We start from the raw sequence: 22,400 nt of genomic DNA on the forward strand, positions 1-22,400 counted from the left end.
ACATCCTAACAATTTTAAAAGTTATAAAGTTATTAAACTATCACTATTACCTGCAAACACCTTTCAACTAAAGGTATATTTTCCTTCTAAAAATTAAAGCTGTATGTGAAAGAAGTTTTTAGCTATAGATTTAGTCTTTCTTCGCTGTGTACCGAGAATTGAAACTTTACTACAAATCTACTGTACTAATACTTACAATAATAACAAGTAGTTGACTCACAAAATGAAGTGACAGAATAGGTAACTTATCTTCTACATGTAGGTTTTCAGCTGTCACAACACTCAGCGAATGTAATCAGCTGTTGAAAATAAACCGGGCTCAATCTTTTAAACCAAGCTGCCGCCATATTGGCTACACTGGTCACGTGACGAGCCGAGGCATACGCTAAGGGGCTTTCCGAGGAGTGACCACTCCCCCTTATATAGTCCCCCTGAGCAGTCTTACGAATTTGCGGATAAGCTACGGTTATAATGAGACATGGCATAGAACCATCGGTATGCCACCTTCTAAAGTGACTAATGACAAGGAAACCACTAATTGGTGGCATATGTACTGGCCCAAGAAAGGTGTTGTGAAAAAGACTAAATCATTTCGTTTTAAAGTCATCTCAGGAACATCTTTAGCAGAGAATACGACGAAAAATGGACTGGGGACAATTTCACCATTTATCAGAGAATCTTTAGAGGTGGACGACCAGTGTATAGAGTCAAGGATTATAGTAGTGACGAAATCCAGGACACCTTCTACCAATCCGAATTACAGAAAGTAGATGTCAGAGAAAACGATACCTGGAAGGTGGTAGAAGTTTTGAAGACCAGAGGAAAAGGCCATAACAAACAATATTTTGTGAAATGGTTACACTCGGCCTAAGAAGTTTAATTCATGGATTAAAGCTTCCGATGTAGAGAGACTGTGAATGTAAATGTTAATAAAACATAGATTGTAAGGGTGGCTTGGGATGGCACTGACCCAAGTCCATTCGGCATGCACGGGGATATTAAATAATGTGTATAGAACTTGCATATTGTCGTTGTTTATTTCCCCTCTATAGATTTGCATTTGCGCACGCACGTGTCATTACACAAACGGACGACTTGAGTTTTTTCATCATGGCGTCGGCCCACGCTTATAAAGGACGCGAGCTATGACCTAGTTTCACGCATGGGAGGGAGGGGATTCCCCTCGTGACGTCAGCCTAATGGGTAGCCTCCTCACATTCAGGGAGGCTACCAAATCTCTATGGAAGATTACATGCAGTTGTCCTCATACCCTTAGTTTGCTAACTACTAAGGTCGGTAGGCCACGTGTCACGACACCCCTGCGAAGACCGACATCTGCGCACTTCCACCTATATATATACTTGTTTCCTAACTGTGACGTCATCGGCAATGACGGGTTTGAATCATCATGTCAGCAGATGGACTGTGTCCAGACGACTACGTCATCGAGGCATCAGATGTCAGCGACCTCTACGTGGCATCAAGTTGACTCCTCAACATCGTCCCAACAGGTTGCGATGGGCAAGAAACGTTAGGCGTCTTATTCACCGAAGAAAGTCGATTTGCACTATTCAGATCAGATGGCAGAGCACGGGTGTACTGACGGAGAGAGGGACGGTATGCACCTGTCCACGCCTTTGGTGGAGGTGGAGTCACTGTTTGGGGCAGCATTTGTGGCCAGGAGAAGACGATACTACAAATCGTTCATGAAAACATCAATGCTGTTTATTACAGGGATAACATCTTAAGGCCATTAGCCATACCATTCTTCCGTCAACGTCCCCAAACAAGCCTCCTGCAACACGACAACGCAAGACCACATGTCGCACGCCATGTCCATGGCTACCTTAAACAGCAGAACAATCTTAGGAGTATAGAAAAGAAAGGAGACAGGATACTTACACGCATCAAGGGGCTCAAATCTGTTGCCACATTGAACCATGCTGTAGTGCTCACATCTGTGTGTGTCAGGGTTGTACAGTTGTGGGTAGCGACATTCTCGTAGATTCTTTTCAATGAAGGAGAAGTCGGCGATATTGAGGCGGAGCGCTGCAGTTGTAGTACCTGGCACAATTAGTGGGGTAGGGTATCAGCGTCTCCGCTGTCGTCTTGCAAATGGGGTTCACGTCGCTTGTTGGGGCAATCAGAGCCGATGCTGGAATGAGTTGTGAGGGACAAGATAAATACCAGTTTGTAAATGAAGATTCTGAAATCCACTTCACCTCTTCTTGCCACTGGGACCCTGGAACTCTCACAACCTATTTCCTCTCGCCATCACTGCACCCTCTCGCACTGACCGCACCCTCTCGCCATCACTGCACCCCTCGACCTCACTGCACCCTCTCGACCTCACTGCACCCCTCGACCTCACTGCACCCTCTCGACCTCACTGCACACCTCTCGCACTCACCGCAGCCCTGTCGACCTCACCGCACCCCTCCTCGACCTCACGTCACCCCTCTCGACATCACTGCACCCTCTCGCACTCACTGCACCCTTGTCGACCTCACTGCACCCTCTCGATCTCACCGCACCCCTCTCGACCTCACTGCACACCTCTCTCGCACTCACCGCACCCCTGTTGACCCTCACTGCACCCCTCTCGACCTCACTTCACCCCTCTCGGACATCACTGCACCCTCTCGCACTCACCGCACCCGTGTGAACCTCACTGCACCCCTCTCGACCTCACCGCACCCCTCCCGACATCACTGCACCCTCTCGCACTCACCGCACCCCCCAGTCGACCTCACTGCACCCTCTCGCCATCACTGTACCCTCTCGACCCTCACTCGCAACCCTCTCGACATCACCGCACCCTCCTCGACATCACTGCACCCTCTTGACCTCACTGCACCCTCTCGACATCGCTGCACCCCTCTCGCACTCACTGCACCCCTCTCGCCATCACTGCACCCTCTCGCACTCACCGCACCCTCTCGCCATCACCGCACCCTCCTCGACCTCACTGCACCCTCTCGACCTCACTGCACCCTCTTGACCTCTCACTTCACCCTCTCGACCTCACTGCACCCCTTCTCGACCTCACCGCACCCCTCTCGACCTCACTTCACCCTCTCGCCATCACCGCACCCTCTCGACCTCACTGCACCCTCCTCTGACCTCACCGCACCCCTCTCGACCTCACTTCACCCCTCTCGACATCACTGCACCCTCTCGACATCACCGCACCCCTCCTCGACCTCACCGCACCCCTCTCGACCTCACTGCACCCTCTCGACATCACCGCACCCTCTCGACATCACTGCACCCCCTCGATATAACCGCACTCCTCCTCGACATCACTGCACCCCCTCAGGCCCCACCGCACCCTCCTCGAAATTACTGCACCCCTCTCGACCTCATTGCACCCCTACCCAACCCCCTCTACATCACTGCACCCTCTCGAAGTAAGGATGTTTAAAGTTATAGACAAGATATTTTTTCGAAACTGTTGTAAATGTGACGGACGGTACCTATCGTAACTTTCACAGAGAATACATTTCAGTGCTGAAAACTGAAAAGCCGGGTGTTTCCCCAATGACGTAACGGAATTTATGATTACGTTGTGTGGTCACGTCATTTAGACTCGGGGCGGTTGGTTAGCCTTGTGGTTCGTCACGCCGAAGACACGGGTCCGATTACCCACATAGGTACTATGCGTGAAGGCAATTTCTGGTGTCCCCGCCGTGATATTGCTTGAACATTGCTAAAAGCGGCTTAAAACCACACTCACTCACTGGTGAAGACCCGTCTGCCTGAGAGACTTTCCGAACAATGCTACATCTATGCTTCATGTTGACGTTTTGCTTATGTTAAAATATCTCTCATCCCTCTCCCCCGCTAAGCTCCTCACAACTCCACACTATTCCACGCTCTCCCACACTCTCCACTCCGCTACTCTCTGACTAAGGGTAGCAGAGTAGTTAAACCATTCCCTCGTCGCATCAAAGTCCCTGGTTTGATTCTCCACAGCCGCCCTAACGAACCTCATCTAACCTCCCTTACCTCGGTCAAGTACAACGCAGAAAACGACAAAAAACATTATACACACAGCACTCGACACAACACAAACAGACACATAATGTACACAGTAATCCACACCGCATGCGATACAGATAGCAAACGCAATTGAGCACAAAGAACATATAACCAAAAGACACGCACCACAACACACACAGCTCATTGAAAAGCCTGCTTACATGATTCAAGGGCGATCAGAATCGCCATCGTCAGCGCTGTCAGCAAGCAAAACATCCGACACGCAAACATCCGGGGTTGTAGATGAAATTCAAAGTCCCTGAAATATACATATGCGTGAATAGGTTAGGAACTGATCTGGACTTGTATCTCAACTGATCTCAACTGATCTAGACAATTTGTTTGTTTGTTGCTTAACGCCACACTCAGCAATATTCCAGCTATATGGCGGCGGTCTGTAAATAATCGAGTCAGGACCAGACAATCCAGTGATCCTGCAGCATGAAAATCGATCTGCGCAATTGGAATGCGACTACACGTGTCAACCAAGTCAGCAAGCCTGACCACCCAATCCCGTTAGATGCCTCTCCGAAAAGCATGGGTTACTGAAAAACCCCGATCTTCACTGGGTCCGAAACAAACTGGTGTTAGTATCAGGGTATTTTAAAGCAGACATATTAGTGTTTTTCTATGACATGCAAACGGATTATTAGGATGGATTTCTCTCTGGCCTTTCCTATGATCTACTCTGTCTGCTCTTCTCGACGGCCTTCTCTATGGTCTTCTCTAATGTTCTACCGCTCCCGACAAAGATCAGCTTTATACATTGTACATACCTTTCAGAACCGAAGCCAACAAGGCGAACAGATACGTAGTAATTACTATACTTATTGTATCATGCCCCTAATGTATTGGCGGATTTAGATTAAAAGAAGTATCAAGCATATTTCCTCCCTCAGACACTTACAATTTCAAGAAAACGTTTTCGTTCATATTAAAAAAATTATTTAATAATCAAAGGCATACCCCCAAATGTATTTTCGATGAAACAATATACACCAATAAAGATATATAGAACGAATGTAGTCTCACCTTAAGTGCTTTAAGTGCCACTGGGTGGGGGCTTGAGGGAGCACGAAGAATATACAGTTTCTCTAATCAGAATCTGTACAATATGGAATGACTGGTGCACAATATCTTTGAATGGGAAATGCATGTGCTTATCTTAACAGATATTTTCTTTTATGCATAAGCCCGTTTTAACTGGTTGTAAAGGTTCCATTGTACATATACGCAGTGAAACACATGTATACCAACTCTCACATACGCACGCGCACGGAACTTCCTATGCATACACACATACACACATATTATTATACGTTTACCAATCATGTTCAAGATCTTCCAAGGTCTGGCAGACCCTGTAGGACAACAGTAAAAGAGGATAGAGCATTGTTGAGTCATGGGACTCAAGCACATCGTTAAGGCTACAGTTCTTACCGGGAAGGGCTATTTCTTTGCATGGTACTCAGGAATCGATTGAAAGCAGCAGGATACAGGACCAGAAGACCCATCAAGAGCATAAAACTGTCTCCAGCTTACAAAACAGCACGACTTGTCTGGTTGCAATTAACCTGTTCGCTGGAACATTGTATCATGGCGGAGGGTTTACTTTTCCGAGGGGGCGGTGGGTAGCCTAATGGTTAAAGCGTTGGATCGTCACGCTGAAGACCCGGGTCTTCGAATCCCCACATGGGTACAATGTGTGAAGCCCATTTCTGGTGTCCCCGTCGTCGATGTTGCTGGAATATTGCAAAAGCGGCGTAAAACCAAACTCAGTCAGTCAGTCAGCACTTTTCCGAAAAGTGTCGCTTCATATTGCATATAGTGGATGGTCGTACAAAGGGAGACAAAGGAACACAGAATCCAGGAGAAGGTTCCCTTTGGGAGGGGTCAATCTTGGGATGGGGATGCATTTTCTTTGGGTTGCAAGTGTTGAATTCATTAAAGTCTATATTCTCTGTATTTCACATAGTACAACGCTAAACATACTGTCCTGCTAGCTGGCCCCAAGTTCACCCTTCTTGCGCTCAGTCAATCACCCAGCAAATCCACTTCCGTGCGCAGATCTTTGCTCAATGTCACTTCCATGCGCAGAGGGCACCACCAACCTAGCAAACGATATATTATCTGAACATACAATATATTTTCTCTTACAGGTAAACATGGAATGCTCAGTATCAAATGGGTTGGAAACATGTTTTGGGATTATTTAAATTATATTTTAAAAGAATATGTACACAAAGCAAAATGACCTCATTACCTTCCGTGGTAACCGTGGTGGGCCTCGCTATCAACAGGATATCCTTGAGAGGGTTGTAGTCCCATATTTTGATAACCATCCTCTAGCCACTAGACCCGTCTTTATGGATGACAAAATTCCAGGCCTCGCAGAGCTCGTGTGTTGTCAAACAGCTCTTGCAACAGAATGTTGTTGAGACCACCCCCATGGTCAGCCATGAGTCTAGATCTCTATCCTATCTCTGGGACATTCTAGGCCGTTGTGTTCGATAGAGAGACTCGTCACAGACCCGTAGTGACTGCCGAACAGTTATCGCCAATATATCAGTATCACACGTGCGCAGTTCATGTCAATTACAATTCCCGTATTTTGTCCTCACGGTATTTGACAACAATAAAGGACAGCAAAAGAAAATTCTTCACGGTAAGTAACAAAAGAGAAAAAATTAAGATAAAATTATGAACCCTATTAAATTTTTTTAACTTAGTTGGGGGGATGTCCCACGATCTATATAATAGCAAGTTCAAGTTCACAAATCATTAATTTTTTCATTCCCTATCAATCTTCTGCTGTAAAGGAAATACCAAATAGTCACACAATCAATTATTCGAGGTTACTCCCATGATATAAATTTATATTATTTCACGAATGGCATGGCAATTTCTGAAACGGCGATAACTGTTACAGTTAGTTGTGAGAAAACACCTATTTGTACTGTCATTTGTTTCCTTCCGCCGCGCATAATAACACGATCGGCGGCAGTGAACAGGCTGGACACATCGGCGCATAGCTAATTAAGTATCCTAATTCTGTTTCATTAATTTAACGAACGGCAGAGTAATTTTGCGAATACCGCTAAAATATGGCGATAACTGTTCGGCAGCCAGTAGTGAATTGACTTCTGCTTTGGTATGAGGAATTGAATAGGATGCGTCAGAATCAAATCCAGAGATGGATCCAAGGAATGAGGAGGAAAGAAAGTCAGTATTTGTTTTGGTAAGACAATATTCCTCAATTCCGTGATCAAGATGTGTGCATGGTACTGACAGTTAAATCTGTGGAAGAAAAGTGACGTTGGTAATGTTTTTGCAGGAATGACGTTTATTTTCAAAAACTGTACCATTTTCAAATAAACCAGATTATGTCATAGTAATCTAGGTTGTTTCTCCTCAACACTTTACACTACATAATTCATTTGGTATGGACATTCTTGACACATTTCATGCACCAAATTATTACAGTTGCTCAGTCTGAGAATATACGGGTGTTGCTTAATTAATGTCCTTATGTATATATTAGTTTCAGAGATTACGTAATTGAACGATATCAAATCATCAATAGAACTTGATCCAACTAACCCACTCAGCCACGGGCTTCCACTGACATTGTGTGCAGGCGACTAGGTGCCTGACTCTGAGATTGTGGGTCTCGAATCCCGGAAGGGACTCAACCTAACAAAAGTATCAGAACCTGTACTTTACTGAAAAGTGTAATCCCAAATATGACATGTAATGTTACATTTGAACACCTTCTAAATGTCATTGTAATTTCATATTACTCTTTGTACAGACTTTGATTTGGCGCTTTGGAATCCAATACAAAGATGATTGGACACATGGTGGAATCAAGTCTCAAGTCGAATTACTAGGGCAAGGTTCGAGCAGATTTCTTCTACAGTTGGCATGTATCAGGCAGTATGTGATATGTCACCTAGCCGTTTCCTTAAACTCTGTAATGGTTATTTCATGTGAGGCCTAGTTAGTGGGAACGACTACAATAAAAGGTATGTAGGGCAGCGGACTTTGGATAACAGTCCGGGGACAACAGGGTTTCTTGCAATTATGTGTCCTCCTTTAAGTTTGTGTGTTCTACCAATGATTACACCATGGGGTGACTTAAAACGTTCATGGTTTTCAGTTGTTGTCATCAATTATCTGGAATTCTGTTTACAACCAATGATCAACACCAAGTATAAACTCATATATGAATAAGTTGTCTTGCACATAGCAGGAACATGCATGGCTTGTGTGTGTGTAGGTAGGTACGTGGGTCTTTGTGTGGAGGTGCTTGTGGTAGTTATGAGATACGCTTCGCGGTTGTTGGACGATGAATACGCAGTTCCCGAACCACAGCCCTTATCAGACAGGGAAGAACAAGGGTAATTGTTGCACAGTGAAGGGTATATTGTTCATTGTATTGTTCACTTGTCGTCGAAGTAATTGAACTGAGTGAGTGAGTGAGTTTAGTTTTACGCCGCACTCAGCAATATTCCAGCTATATGGCGGCGGTCTGTAAATAATCGGGTCTGGACCATTATCCAGTCCATGATTAACATCATGAGCATCGATCTACGCAATTGGAAACCGATGACATGTGTCAACCAAGTCAGCGAGCCTCGTACCACCTTCGATCCCATTAGTTGCCTCTTACGACAAGCATGGGTTACTGAAGATCAATTCAACCCGATCTTCACGGGCAGTAACTCACAATTCACAACCTCTTAATGATTTCAAATCAACCTTTGTTAAAATAGATATCATAACAAATACCAAAATTTGACTCATCTATAGCTAAACTGGTATAACCATTTTCTTGTGTTTTTTGTCAACAATTGACTTGCCATTGCTTGTGTTCGTGACATGTGCCACTTGATCACCGCTATCTGATGCTGATTCATAAACATCTTCTTTGTCGCTCATTTTGAAATTTTGAAATGTTCAAATGTCATGCGCGTCCACCATCGTTTGGATGATGTCTGCTCTGGACAAATGGATATATTCCAATTTTGCTTCCTCCTTTTCAATTTCTGCATTCTTCCTTGTTATGGATTAAGGTGAGGTGAGGTAAAATTGGGTTTTACGTCGTGCTTGAGAATATTTCGCTCATATGACGACGTACATGAGTGTGAATGTGTATGTGCGGCTGCTTGTACTAGCTGGTTTTATAGTGCTAGCCCACTGAGATACCACGCCGCAGTGAAGCATGAATACCCCGCTCAGACACATTATACTGACTCCGAGCCGACCAGTCCTTGTTGTACCCATTAATGTCGAGCGCCAGGCAGGGACCAACAAGTACCATATTTTAACGTCTTTTGGTATGACGCGGTCGGGGATCGAACCCGCGACGTTCCGCTCTCCGGGCGGACGCTCTAACCACTACACCACGGAGGCGGTCTTATGGATCAAGAGTGAGTGTGTGAGTATGCTTTTCACGACCAAAACAATAGATGCGGACAAATGTGTTGAAGTTAAAGTCCTTGTTGTGGATTAAGAGTGAATTTAGTTTTGCGCCGCATTTCGCAATATTCCCGCAATATCATGGCGGGGACACCAGGAATGGGCTTCATCTGGGAAGTCCAACCCGAATCACTGGGCTATCCCAAAGGGCAGAAAAAGGTAAGCGGATCCGGGGTTTGTCTCTGATGTTGCATTCTATCCCTAGAAGATGCTTCTGACGATGACGTTAAATTATCCCAGACTGTGTGGATGGACGTTATACAGTCCAGTGGCCAACTACTTCAGCTCTGATTATTTTGAAAGAGTAAAATACATTGATGACACTGTTCCGATCCTACTAAAGAGCGTTTAGCCAAAGGGGTAATTGCTCTCAGTGGTAATGGCAAGAGAACTGCTGTCCACTTTCAGGCAACAAATTTACTGACTTTTTTAAGTTTCTAGTCCTAGAGGATCCTATAAGGCAGGATATGACCCTATCTTCTGTGATCTATTCATACAAATATTACCACTCTGTTGCCTTTTAGGGGCGGTGGGTAGCCCAGTTGTTACAGCGTTCGCTCGTCACGCCGAAGACCCGGGTCTGATTCCCCACATGGTTACAGGTGCATACCCGCTTCGCCTAAATTTCCTTCTAAATTTTTCCCACATCGCCTACTGAGCAGACATATCAGAACGCCTAATATCTATAAACACTGAACCATGGAGTCTCACTGGAACAGGCTAAGTTCCCAAGTGGGGTGTCCTTCTCCCAGCACTCCATTATTTCTAGCTAAAGAAGTTACGTAGCTTCTTTATGTGACTTTGAGATGAATTTAAATCAGGATATGTGGAAATATATAAGTACACAGGTTATGTTTACCATTTTTTTTTTTTTTTTTTTTTTTATTTATTTATTTTTTTTATTTTTTTTTTATTTATTTATTTTTTTTTTTTATTTCATTTATCCCAGCACTCCATTAATTAGAACAACATAAATTAAAGCTAAAGAAGTTAAGTAGCCTGGAACTTCTCTGTGAAGCGGACACTCTATATGCAGATGGGACATTCTACTCGCCCAAACTGTTCCTGCAGACGTATACCAATTTCACGCCGAAGTACAATAGTTCGTGTATCCTCTTGTATACACGCTACTGCCCAACAAGTCCCAGGAAACATACACCACAGCATTCCAGTTGTTGAGGGCTGAGACAGAGCGACTTCATCTGCATCTCCAGCCACAGATTCTGCAGATAGACTTTGAGAAAGCCACAGTCGCAAATGCTGCCCATGCTGTCTTCGATGGAGTAGAAATCCGTGGCTGCTACTTCCACTACGCCCAAGCATTATGGAGGAAGATTCAGACTCTTGACTAACATCCCGCTACAAGGAGGATGCCGACTTCAAGCAACTGGCCCTTAGAGCAAAGACCCTCCCACTTGCACCCCTCAATCAAGTAGACAATGTTGGACAGACGCTATTACCAAGAAGCACCCATGGATGAGACATGTACGAAGTTTATAGACTATATAACTTTGACCTGGGTAGATAGATGAGGGCCTGTGGAATGGAACCACTTTGTCAACGTGACGGCCATACAGAACAAATAAGAACCCTTTGAAGGCTGGCACTCTAGGCTAAACTCCTGACATCCTGCAATCCCAACATTTATGCTTTTGTGAAACTGATTAAGAGGGAGCAGTCAAGTCAAGACTTGCCCAACAACATGGTCACCAACGTGAGCCAAAGAGGAAAGAGGAAGTATATTGTTGTGGGACAACCGATTGAGACGTGCAAAAGATTGACTGGTTGACTGGTTTGCAGGCGAAATCGAAGTGATGCATTACACACACCTGTTGCTCACCTTCTTGGTGATTGGGAGTGAATGTGACTGAATGTATGACATGAGTATGACATGTGTTAATGACTGAAACTGATTGTTGTATAACTCATCTGTTATTGTGATTGAGTGGGACATGTGTAATGATATGTTAATGATGTGTATAAAGTATTAAATATATATAAAGGTCACTTGCATTTTTTCATTCTTTGAACACCCTCTTATCACTACATGGACTCTCCCAATCCCACTTCGCCTTCTCCTTAGGCGTCATCCAGGCGTTACATGCACATTGCCTGAAAGATTTTCCGTACCTAATGGGTTAAAATTAGGCGAAGTGGGATGACGCCCTGGGTACAATGTGGGAGCCCATTTTCTGGTGTTCCCCGCCGTGATATTGCTGGAATATTGCTAAATGCGGCGTAAAACTAAACTCACTCACACTGCTGCCTTTTACACCCTATGGAATCTGTTTCATCAGATAATCGAGACTGAACAGTGCTATCTGGTCTTTCCTTGCAATATGTCCACCTTATGACTCCAGGAGTCAGGTTTAGTTTTCTAAACCCTATATTTACCCCTTTGGCGATACATTTTGCCCATGCGTTGTTAACAATCTTTAATTTCCTTTTTCAAAGCAATTTAGATTTACGAGCACCTGTAGGCACGGGATGTTTTGCGTCAAAGACAGGTGTCCCCGTTCCAAGATCGGGACACTTGCCCGTGTAGACCAGTCTCTGATTGACGCATACAACGAAGAAGGCGGTGTTGAGGCGATTTTCGTAGACGTTGAGGGCCTGTCGGGGAGGAACTCTGCAGGTGGGGTTGTTGACAGAAACATGGTGGCCCACAGCTGACCGATCCAAGACACGCGTGCTGGGCATAATCACCTGGAAACAAAGTGTCAGATCCTGCTACAGTTGTCAACACACCATTAATAAAAAGGTTCTCCCAGCTACGATTGTCAACACACCAATAACAAGAAGGTTCCTCTCCTGCAGTTGTCAACATACCAATAACTAGAAGAAGTTCTCCCAGCTACAGTTATCAACACACCAATAACTAGAAGGTTCTCCCTGCTACAGTTGTCAACACACCAAATAACTAGAAGGTTCTCCCTGCTACTGTTGTCACCACACCAATAACTAGAAGGTTATCCCTGCTACAGTTGTCAACACACCAATAAGAAGACGCAGATCCTCCCTGCTAGCAGTTGTCAACACACCAATAACTAGAAGGTTCTCCCCTGCTACAGCTGTCAACACACCAATAACTAGAAGGTTCTCCCCCTGCTACAGTTGTCAACACACCAATAAGAAGACGGTCCTCCTGCTAAGCAGTTGTCAACACACCAATAACTAGAAGGTTCTCCTGCTACAGTTGTCAACACACCAATAACTAGAAGGTTCTCCCTGCTACAGTTGTCAACACACCAATAACAATAAGGTTCTCCCTGCTACAGTTGTCAACACACCAATAAGAAGACGGTTCTCCTGCTACAGTTGTCAACACACCAATAACTAGAAGGTTCTCTGCTAAGCAGTTATCAACACACCAATAACTAGAAGGTTCTCCCTGCTACAGTTGTCAACACACCAATAACTAGAAGGTTCTCCCTGCTACAGTTGTCAACACACCAATAACTAGAAGGTTCTCCCTGCTACAGTTGTCAACACACCAATAAGAAGACGGTCCTCCTGCTACAGTTGTCAACACACCAATAACAAGAAGGTTCTCCCTCCTACACCATCAACATACCAATAACAAGAAGGTTCTCCCTGCTACAGTTGTCAACACACCAATAACAAGAAGGTCCTCCCCTGCTACAGTTGTCAACACACCAATAACTAGAAGGTCCTCCCTGCTACAGTTGTCAACACACCAATACCTAGAAGGTTCTCCCTGCTACAGTTGTCAACACACCAATAACTAGAAGGTTCTCCCTGCTACAATTGTCAACACACCAATAACAATAAGGTTCACCTGCTACAGTTGTCAACAGACCAATAACAATAAGGTTCACCTGCTACAGTTGTCAACAGACCAATAACAATAAGGTTCACCTGCTACAGTTGTCAACAGACCAATAACAATAAGGTTCTCCCTGCTACAGCTGTCAACACACCAATAACAAAAAGGTTCACCTGCTACAGTTGTCAACAGACCAATAACAATAAGGTTCTCCTGCTATAGATGACAAGAAGTTTCTCAGGATGTGTTCAGCGCAGTTTGTCACAGCTTGAAAACAAAATATCAACTACAATGTATATTCTGTAATACTCAAATCCTGCCAATTCCCATTGACCGGTTCTGAGGTTTTGGTATAATAATGTTTTAACTGGGTGATGGATTGGACAGAAGTTTGTGTGGTGTTTCAGCGTTTTATCCATTGAACAGCAAAGTGAGTGTGCGAGTTAAGTTTTACGCCGCGTTTAGCAATATTCCCGCAAAAGTGGGTTTCACACATTGTACCCATGTATGGAATCGAACCCGGTCTTCGGCGTGACGAGCGAACGCTTTAACTACTAGGCTACCCCTGTACAGCAAAGATGTAAATAAAAGATTGTTTTCAGCAAAGAATGGACTTGAAATATTCAAATCGAAAATGTTCATACAAGAAATTAATAATTTCATAATCACAAGTTCGTTTAGTTTTATGATATAATGTCATATAAGATATCATTTCATTCTACTGCGAACCAAGTCATCAGAATGTGTGGCAGAACTAATTTTGAAGACCAATATTACATTCTTCTCACACACATTATGCAGATCTAAGGAGTCATAATATTGAGTCATAATATTCAATCTTAAGGAGTCATAATATTCAATCTTAAAGAGTCATAATATTCAATCTAAATATACGTCCTGTCCATCTGTTAACAAATTATTATGTCGACAGAAAATGTCCATCTTCTACAGAATGTGGCTACACTTATATACGGCGCACTGTCAACGCATATACCACTCACCAATTTCTTGTACTACTGGCCTGTACATTTCAGAAATAAATAGATACTAGTAGTTCTAGTTTTCTGATCATGCATTACTAAGAGTTATGAGGATATTCGTATATTGTACTTTGACAAAAAGTCTAAAGAACCTTGTAATATACTGTCCATTACAGTGAAAGAGTGGACAGCTCAAGCAACAGTGAGTGCGTTTAGTTTTTCGCCGTTTTTCAGCAATATTCCAGCTATATGGCGGCTGTATGTAAATAATCGAGTCTGGACCAGACAAAACAGTGATCAACAGCATGAGCATTGATCTACGCAACTGTTGATACGATGACATGTGTCAACCAATCCAGCGAGCCTGACACCCGATCCTGTTAGTCGCCTCTTACAGCAAGCATGGGTTACTGAAGATCACTGCTAACCCGGATCTTCACGGGTTCTCAAACAACAGAATCACTTAGGACCTATCTGGTTCAACTACATGTTATGTTATGTTTGAAGTACCTTAAATACAGATTCAACAATGGTTGTCTTCAAATAATCTCCACCAAAATAATCATCTATTTCACCTGATTTAGACTATTAATAAATTCATGTTCGGAGCATGTCCAACAGCCACAGAGAACCGACATTCTAGACAAATATTGGATAGGTGAAGTCATGAACATAAGGCTACGCAAACCTTTCGAGTATATATGTTCTGCTGCTATCTGGAAATACCCAAACCAGAAGCTCTCAGTCTTTGGATAAAGGTGTCAACAAATACAATTGATTATACATGTATTTGTCTTAATACAGTTGGCACTATTTTATTTTCTGGGGAAAGGTGACTTTTCTTCAGACAGTGTCCATTTTAATGTTGAACACTCAACACTAAATATAAACTTGTTTGATTAAAATGTGACTTGACCAAGACTCTCTTGCCGCCTTGAGACAATATTCCAGCTAGTCCGACCAGAAAAATCTCGTGATCAACATCATGAGCATCAAACTACGCGATTAAGATATGATGACATGAGTTAACAAGTCAGCGAGACTGACCACCCGATCCCGTTAGTCGCCTTTTACGACAAGTATGGGTTGCTTAAGACAAATTTCTAACCCGGAGTTTCACGGGTCTGAAAAGAAGGGGTGGCAAAGGATACTTACAATACCCAAGGGTTCATATTTGGTGCCACATTGGACCATGCTGTAGTGCCTACATCGCTGGGTGTCGGGGTTGTACAGTTGTGGGTAGTCACATTCCTGTAGGCTCTTTTGTATGATGTAGCGGTTGAATGTCATCCCGGGCGCTGCAGTTGTAGTACTGGGCGCAGTTAAGGGGTGGGGATCAGCGTCTCCGTCGTCGTGTTGCAAATGGGGTTCACGTGCAGCTTGTTGGTGCAACTCAATGCTGATGCTGGAAATGAGTGGAAAGTGACAGCTTAATAGTTGTGAGTGAGTTTAGTAATTTCACCTTTTTCCGCCTACTATCTCTCGCCCTGATTACACAATGCCAAATAAGTACACAAAGCCCGCAGTCTAGACTCACCAGTTGTCCGACTTCCATTTTTGTGGAAGTCGCGGTAGCTGAGCGGGTTAGGCGGCTGACTTTTATGTGCTGGCGATTAGTTGCCTCGACTCTGAGGGTGTGAGTTCGAATCCCCGGATGGGGCTCAACTCAAAAAGTACAAGAATTTGTACTTTACTATCAAGTGTATTCCCAAATATAACACATGGTACGTCTCTCGCCCACTCCCTGCACCCCCTCTCCATTCTGACCTCTTCACCGTCTCTCTCATATCCCTCGACACATCACTTTCTCTTACATCTGTTCCATCATCCCTGCATAAAAGCGATGTTAACGCTACAACTCTCTTAAGTCCATATTAAAAGCATTGGAGTTACGATTATGGTAGAGCTAAGATCGCTTTGAACAAGTGGACCTAGCACCTAGATTTTCGAAACGATCTTAGCTGCGACTACTTTTAGGAAATTAGGTTAAAAGAAATGATATCTAACGTTAGAGATAAGATATATTTTTCTAAACCTGTCGCAGATCTTACAAAGATACTTGATTACATCATGTAGTCCATCATTTAGACCCGTCTATCTGACAGATTTTCCGAACAAGGTTACATATATGCTACCTGTATACGTTTTGTACTTCTGTACAGATACAACACACAGGAGAACCGCACGTCACATTACACAACACACACACACAATGCGCGAGAACAACACACGTACACCAAACACAAAACTCTGCAACAACATCATTATAAAGTTGAAGGCGCTAAGCTTACATGATTCCAGGGCTATCAGGAACGCCATCAGCAAGCAGAACATCCGACACCACACATCATCGGGCTGTAGATGAGATCCAAAGTCCTCCTAAGATAAACGTTATGCATTAATAGGTTAGAGCTGATCTGTACTTGATAAAACGAAAATTTTCAGTCTTCTCTCTGAAACAGATTGGTGTCACTATCCGGAATTACATTAACACAGTAACCCATTTGATTTTTGTACATGATATGCAAATGACCGCTTAGAATGGATTTCAGAAGAGAGAAAGTTTGAATATGACCCCAATTACTTCCGACATCAATAGTGGTGCACAGGGTTGTGTACTGTACACTAGGGTTGTGACAACACTGAAAGAGTCTGCACACAAAGTTGACTCCAAGGTTTTCAACACCCAGTCACAAGTGGGCTCCCCGCACCTCAAGCTCGTTGGATCACTAGCCTGGCGCTTTAGCCAGCTCGCCCACCGCGCCCCAATGTCCAAGTTTAAATATCCTAATGACAAATGTCCCAGTTTAAATGTCGTAATGTCCCAGTTTTAATGTCGTAATGTCCCAGTTTTTAATGTCGTAATGTCCTATGTGTCCCAGCTTCTAAGTGTCTTAATGTCCCAGTTTTTAATGTCGTAATGTCCCTATGTCCCAGTTTAAGTGTCTTAATGTCCCACTTTTAAATATCCTAATGTGCCAATGTCCCAGTTTAAATGTCGTAATGTCCCAGTTTCTAAATGTCATAAATGACCCAGTTTAAATGTCATAATGGCCCAATGTTCATGTTTAATATCCCAATGTAGCAGTGTCCCAGTTTAAATGACCTATCATGTGCCAATGTCCCAGTTTAAATGTCCCAGTGTCCCAGTTGACTTCATATTCGGTCAGTCTTGAGGCTATCTTGATCATTGAGGGCAGACGGCTTTTGCAAAGGTCCCGCCAATGCAACTCTACACATAGGGTCAGCCATAAACACGTGTTTACCTTTCAGGCCCAAGTTGATGAGTGAATACAGATGTAGTAAATGTATTCATTTCATACCTTCTAATACAGGCGAATTTTGATTGCTCATCACTACAGCTGTGACGATATATCGTAGTATCGATAATCGTGATACTTTATCTCACGATAAATATGTCGATACTTTTGTTCGTATCGTTATGTATCGTTGGACCTTTAAAATTGTTAATGTTCACTAGAAATTGACTGTTATGTAAAAATGTACACTGTTACTTGCTATCAAAATAGACTTTTGTGAAAGAAAATAACGAAAGATATACATATCGTTACGTACATCGAATCGAATTGCATCGTTCCAAGATATCGCGATACGTACCGTATTGTGACATTTCCGTATCGTCACACCTCTTACCCATCACTAATTTCCAGCATCAGACTCTTGCTGAGACCCGTAAAGATCCGTTAGAGGGTTTGTTGGTTGACATTACGTCATCGGTTCCCTCATTGCGTAGATCGATGCTCATGTCATCAAGTTCCCGATTGCGTGATCGATGCCTGCGTCACGTCGGTTCCCAATTGCGTAGATCGATACTCATGATGTCAAAATTGCTGAGTGCGGCGTTGAACAATATACGCTACATACAAAACAAATTTTCCTTGATGATTACATTATTGATTATTATATATTAAAACCTGATGTATTTTCAGTCTGATAACTAAAAAGTCTTCGTCCCAATTTGAAAAGACTTACATACATCATTAATATTATAAGCAGTCTGATATATAGAAAGAAACTATAAACTCACCTTAAAGAAATACTGGAGTGGGTGACTTGTGGGAGCTGTGAAGACTAGGCAGCGTCTTTATCAGTTTCTGCAATCCCCTAATCAGAATCCCTAGAATATGGAATCACTGGTGCACAATAAAGTACCTAATCTTACTCAGCTGCCTCGGAGTGTCATTTGTCTTGGTCAGCCCATTTTAATGTAGTATCTACATGTAGAAATTCGCATATGGTTATCTTAGCAACAGTTGGTTTCCTTTAATTCGTACGCCTGTATTAACTCTTTTGTGGTTGAAGGATTCTGGTGTGCATACACACACATGCCCGCACGCATAGGGCACTGGAGCGCGCACGCACACACACACAGAGGCAGGCAGGCATGCACCTATACACGACCTGCCTCATTCTTGCATCATATACATACAGTCAAAGTCCATTGTTTCATTGAGCTCTTTACAGGTCTTTTTTGGAATGCAACAATTAGAACCACTCCAGCTACACTTCAATAACTTTAACGAAAGGATCACAGTGATTTAGATATCATGAACACCCATCTACCGGTGACAATGCAATCAGCGACTGAACACTGGAAGGTCAATATAGCTTTAATGCTGTATCTCCTGCTTGTGTAATGTGAGCATGCAGTTGATCAGGACTTGTCAGACACACCTTTTCAGTTTCAGGACAAGTATCCCGCTTAGTGTTGGCACAATCTGTATCGTTACCAGCTTCTATAATTAACGGGGTCGGTAAAATTCCTTGTGGTTGAAGCGTTCACTCGTCACGCAGGACGACCCGGGTTCGACTCACTCACTCACCACTCCACATTAACGAAGCGTTATCTATGAGGTGTTAATCAAAGCTGGAGAGTTTGTCATACAGATTCTGAAACAAATACATGTATACGCATGGGGAAATATAATGCAACAAAGAGGGATGGTCATCAAAATGTGGTGCTGCCGAACCCGTTTGTCCGTTGTCCATTCAGATTTTGCCCGATCATGAGAAAGGTCAAGTTTACAGTCATGCGAGAGGAGACACACCCCATCAATGAATTCCCGCCAAATGATACTTGCTCCAAGATAATAATCCGTTGAGCTATTGCAGTATTTGCAAACACGCGCGTCATGGCTATCGTCTTTCGTCTAATTAGAAGGATTACAGATTGAAATACAAACAAACGGTAGCTGATGCACCGTCTGCATTGGGACTTACAATCGCGTACATTGTACACATATAACTGATACGGGCAATTCTGCAAGTGTTTTTATTCAGGGCTTTGTATTGTAACATATACTTCAACATTGTTCTACAAAGTGCAAGTTTAAATTCATAAATAGAAGTAATATTCATGGTACTGACGCACAACACATCAGTACCCTAAAATCCAAATTAGGCCGCTAATCAGTTACATATCTGATTGAACACCCGAGAAACTTGAATGCTTAAACTTGGATATAGTTGGTGAATTGTAGCTCTAGTCTGGTTGGAATATGTAAGCAACGTTAACTAATTACGCGATCCCATGGCGAGAATCACGGCTAAATAAGCAGCGTAATCAACTGGCGAAAGAGGAAGTTCCGTAACAGTACCAACTGCAAGAAAACTGAGAAGGTTCTTGATCTTCAAAGCAGTCTTCAAGCAGTGATCTCAACGCACATTCTCTTGACTTTGTCGAAGATCTGTGGTCCGTGTTCCCTGTGAACATTACGCCCGAATACACCATCCGCTTCGCCCAAAACACACGGGCGAAGTAAGAGAACGAGATCCCCACCCACTCGTTCAAGCCGTCAAAGACCTGCAACCGGGTAGTCAAATAGCAGGGTCTTCTGCTAGAGCAGCCCGCACCAGTTCCGCGGTAGTCGCCTGCCTGTATATTGAGAGCGGCGAGTGAATGCTCTAGTTTAACGCTGCTTGAAAATTTCATTTACGTGTTGTACGCTTGATACGGGGAGGAAATCCCGGAAATAATGCACGTCTTGATGTTTACCACCTTGGATATAACGTAAGAAAACACCAGGCATCGACACAGAGCACTTGCCGGGCCTATTAAGTCGCTAACCCTAAGGAACGGAGCATCCTTTAACATTCCAGCCACAAAGTGGTGTATCTGGTATGACCAAACTTTGACAGTAAGCACCCGGACTGAGAAGAGATGCTGAAACTGGTTTTCTTACTGTCATTTGACCATATAATTATCCAAGTCACACATTCTTTTAATCTTTAACCCGACACAGGCTTAAATGTCCATGGCTTCAATTCACTGCTATCGTACAAGGTACCGCTTTCATGCAGAGGTTGCTCTTAAACATACCGGTTTCGCAACACCACACTGAGCGGTAGGCTCTAAAACTCCTGTCGCCACAGTCGACCATGGTGTAGTGTCACAACGTCGTATGACGCCGTGGCTGAGGGTAGACACTCCCCTCAGATGTTCAGGCCAGTAGCATTCCTGCTTGACGCGGAACAGTTGGAAGCACTAAAGTACAGCGGTGGGCGTGAATCAGGGCAGCAGACTCAAGTGGGACAGTTACTTCTGTCTCCTCTCTGTCTCTGTACCGCGAACGATATGTTTTATATGGAACTGTAAGCATTTTAGAATTTGACCTGACCTGGAGTTGATTTGATTTGACGGATTTAATATGCAATTTTGGCAGCGCTTTACTTGGTGATATGAATTCTGAACAAAGGTGATTCCTGGATTTAATTCAATTAATTTTAATTTCAATTTAATTTTAATTTTAATTTTAATCTTTAATTTTAATTTTAATTTAATTTATAATGGGTTTCGACTCAACATGAATTCTAAATAAAGGTGGATTCCCTATTCTGGATACCCATGGTCTACAGATTTCAAAGCAACTGACTAACGAGGTTTCCCAGAATATGAGTATGTCTCAACACTATAACTTCTGTGATGACATGTCTGTCGCTAAAGCCCTACTAAATGGCGAAATCTGTTGAACGGTTATGCAGCAGCTTCGCCGCTCTGAGCCCACGTTTTGGGAATAAACAGAGGAGTCAGGGCTTGGGGTAAAAACGGTTTCCGGATGGTCAAAGTTATAGACTAACGAGATTTTCATAATAATGATTTCTGGACAAGCATCGACTAGACTAGACAGGTCTTCACTACTCAATGGATACAAGCTTTCTTTTGGGGCTCTCACCGCTGACAAAAATAATTCAAGACTTGAAGAGGAGCCAATCCTTCCAACACTGCCAATTATAAATGCGTTCGTTTTTCTGTGGAAAATACACTTTTAGCCTTGGAGTGACGTAACAATAATTGTCCATTTCAAACTAATTATTCGACCGATTTTGCTCTTCGACCTCAGGCTGATGTTCCAAGTTAATGCTGAAACCTTCAAATTTGTTTCGACGTAGGTCCTGGTGTGAGCGAGCTTCCTAAACAGCTTCCAAGGGGAACGGAAACAGAACCAAATTCCTACCTGCAGAATGCTTGACAACCTGAGATCATAATGTGAGAGTGGGATATGGAATTTATTCATTTTAAAGCAATATTCAGGGATACCTAAAATGGGCTTCACATATTGTGCCCATGTGTTCCCTGAATCCAGACCTTAGGCTTGACGAGAGAACGCTGTATCCGCATCCGGCTACCTCCACCACCTGAATGATAGGAGCTTAATAATTTACAGCTGTCGTAGATGGATCCAGGGATGCATTGGCGTGTTTGGGTCCGGGTTGATCGAACATCGAGGTTTGAACAGCCATATTTTGCGCTGCTATTATTTATATCGAAAATAATACACCAAACAGCCGGATCTGTTCTGTGAAGTCCGGGCTGGTTGTAGCCACACAACTACCCACAGGTGTTGATGTTGTTGTTATGGCCAGAAGGCAAGGAGTACAATTCGAAATGCTTATTGAAATAGGAAACTAGAGACACGATTACCGTAACGGTTTATAATGAAAGCTCACTAGGTTTTACAATTGTCTTGTATATACCTCGTGAATTTGATCTGGATGATATAATACGTATTTATACATTACCCAAATGAAACGCCCATGAGACATACAGAAATCGGACTTGTTTAGCGACGTCATTGCCTTCGAAGCGGTTT

At 43.3% G+C, this 22,400-nt stretch overlaps 2 long non-coding RNA genes across 2 annotated transcripts; both read right to left on the minus strand.

Annotated features, from left to right (window-relative positions):
* Positions 1-2,009: 2,009 nt before the first annotated feature.
* Positions 2,010-5,183, minus strand: LOC124264430. The gene is made up of 3 exons (XR_006895137.1): positions 5,074-5,183; positions 4,203-4,300; positions 2,010-2,155 (listed from the first exon to the last, which is right to left on the minus strand). It is a non-coding gene; the product is annotated as an uncharacterized LOC124264430 (long non-coding RNA).
* Positions 5,184-11,942: 6,759 nt separating this feature from the next.
* Positions 11,943-18,505, minus strand: LOC124264436. The gene is made up of 4 exons (XR_006895139.1): positions 18,334-18,505; positions 16,581-16,665; positions 15,445-15,694; positions 11,943-12,228 (listed from the first exon to the last, which is right to left on the minus strand). It is a non-coding gene; the product is annotated as an uncharacterized LOC124264436 (long non-coding RNA).
* Between the last annotated feature and the right edge of the window lie 3,895 nt (positions 18,506-22,400).

This window comes from Haliotis rubra, unplaced genomic scaffold (genome assembly GCF_003918875.1).
Source record: "Haliotis rubra isolate DU_JTF1 unplaced genomic scaffold, ASM391887v1 Scf923, whole genome shotgun sequence".
Taxonomy (NCBI): Eukaryota; Metazoa; Mollusca; class Gastropoda; order Lepetellida; family Haliotidae; genus Haliotis; species Haliotis rubra.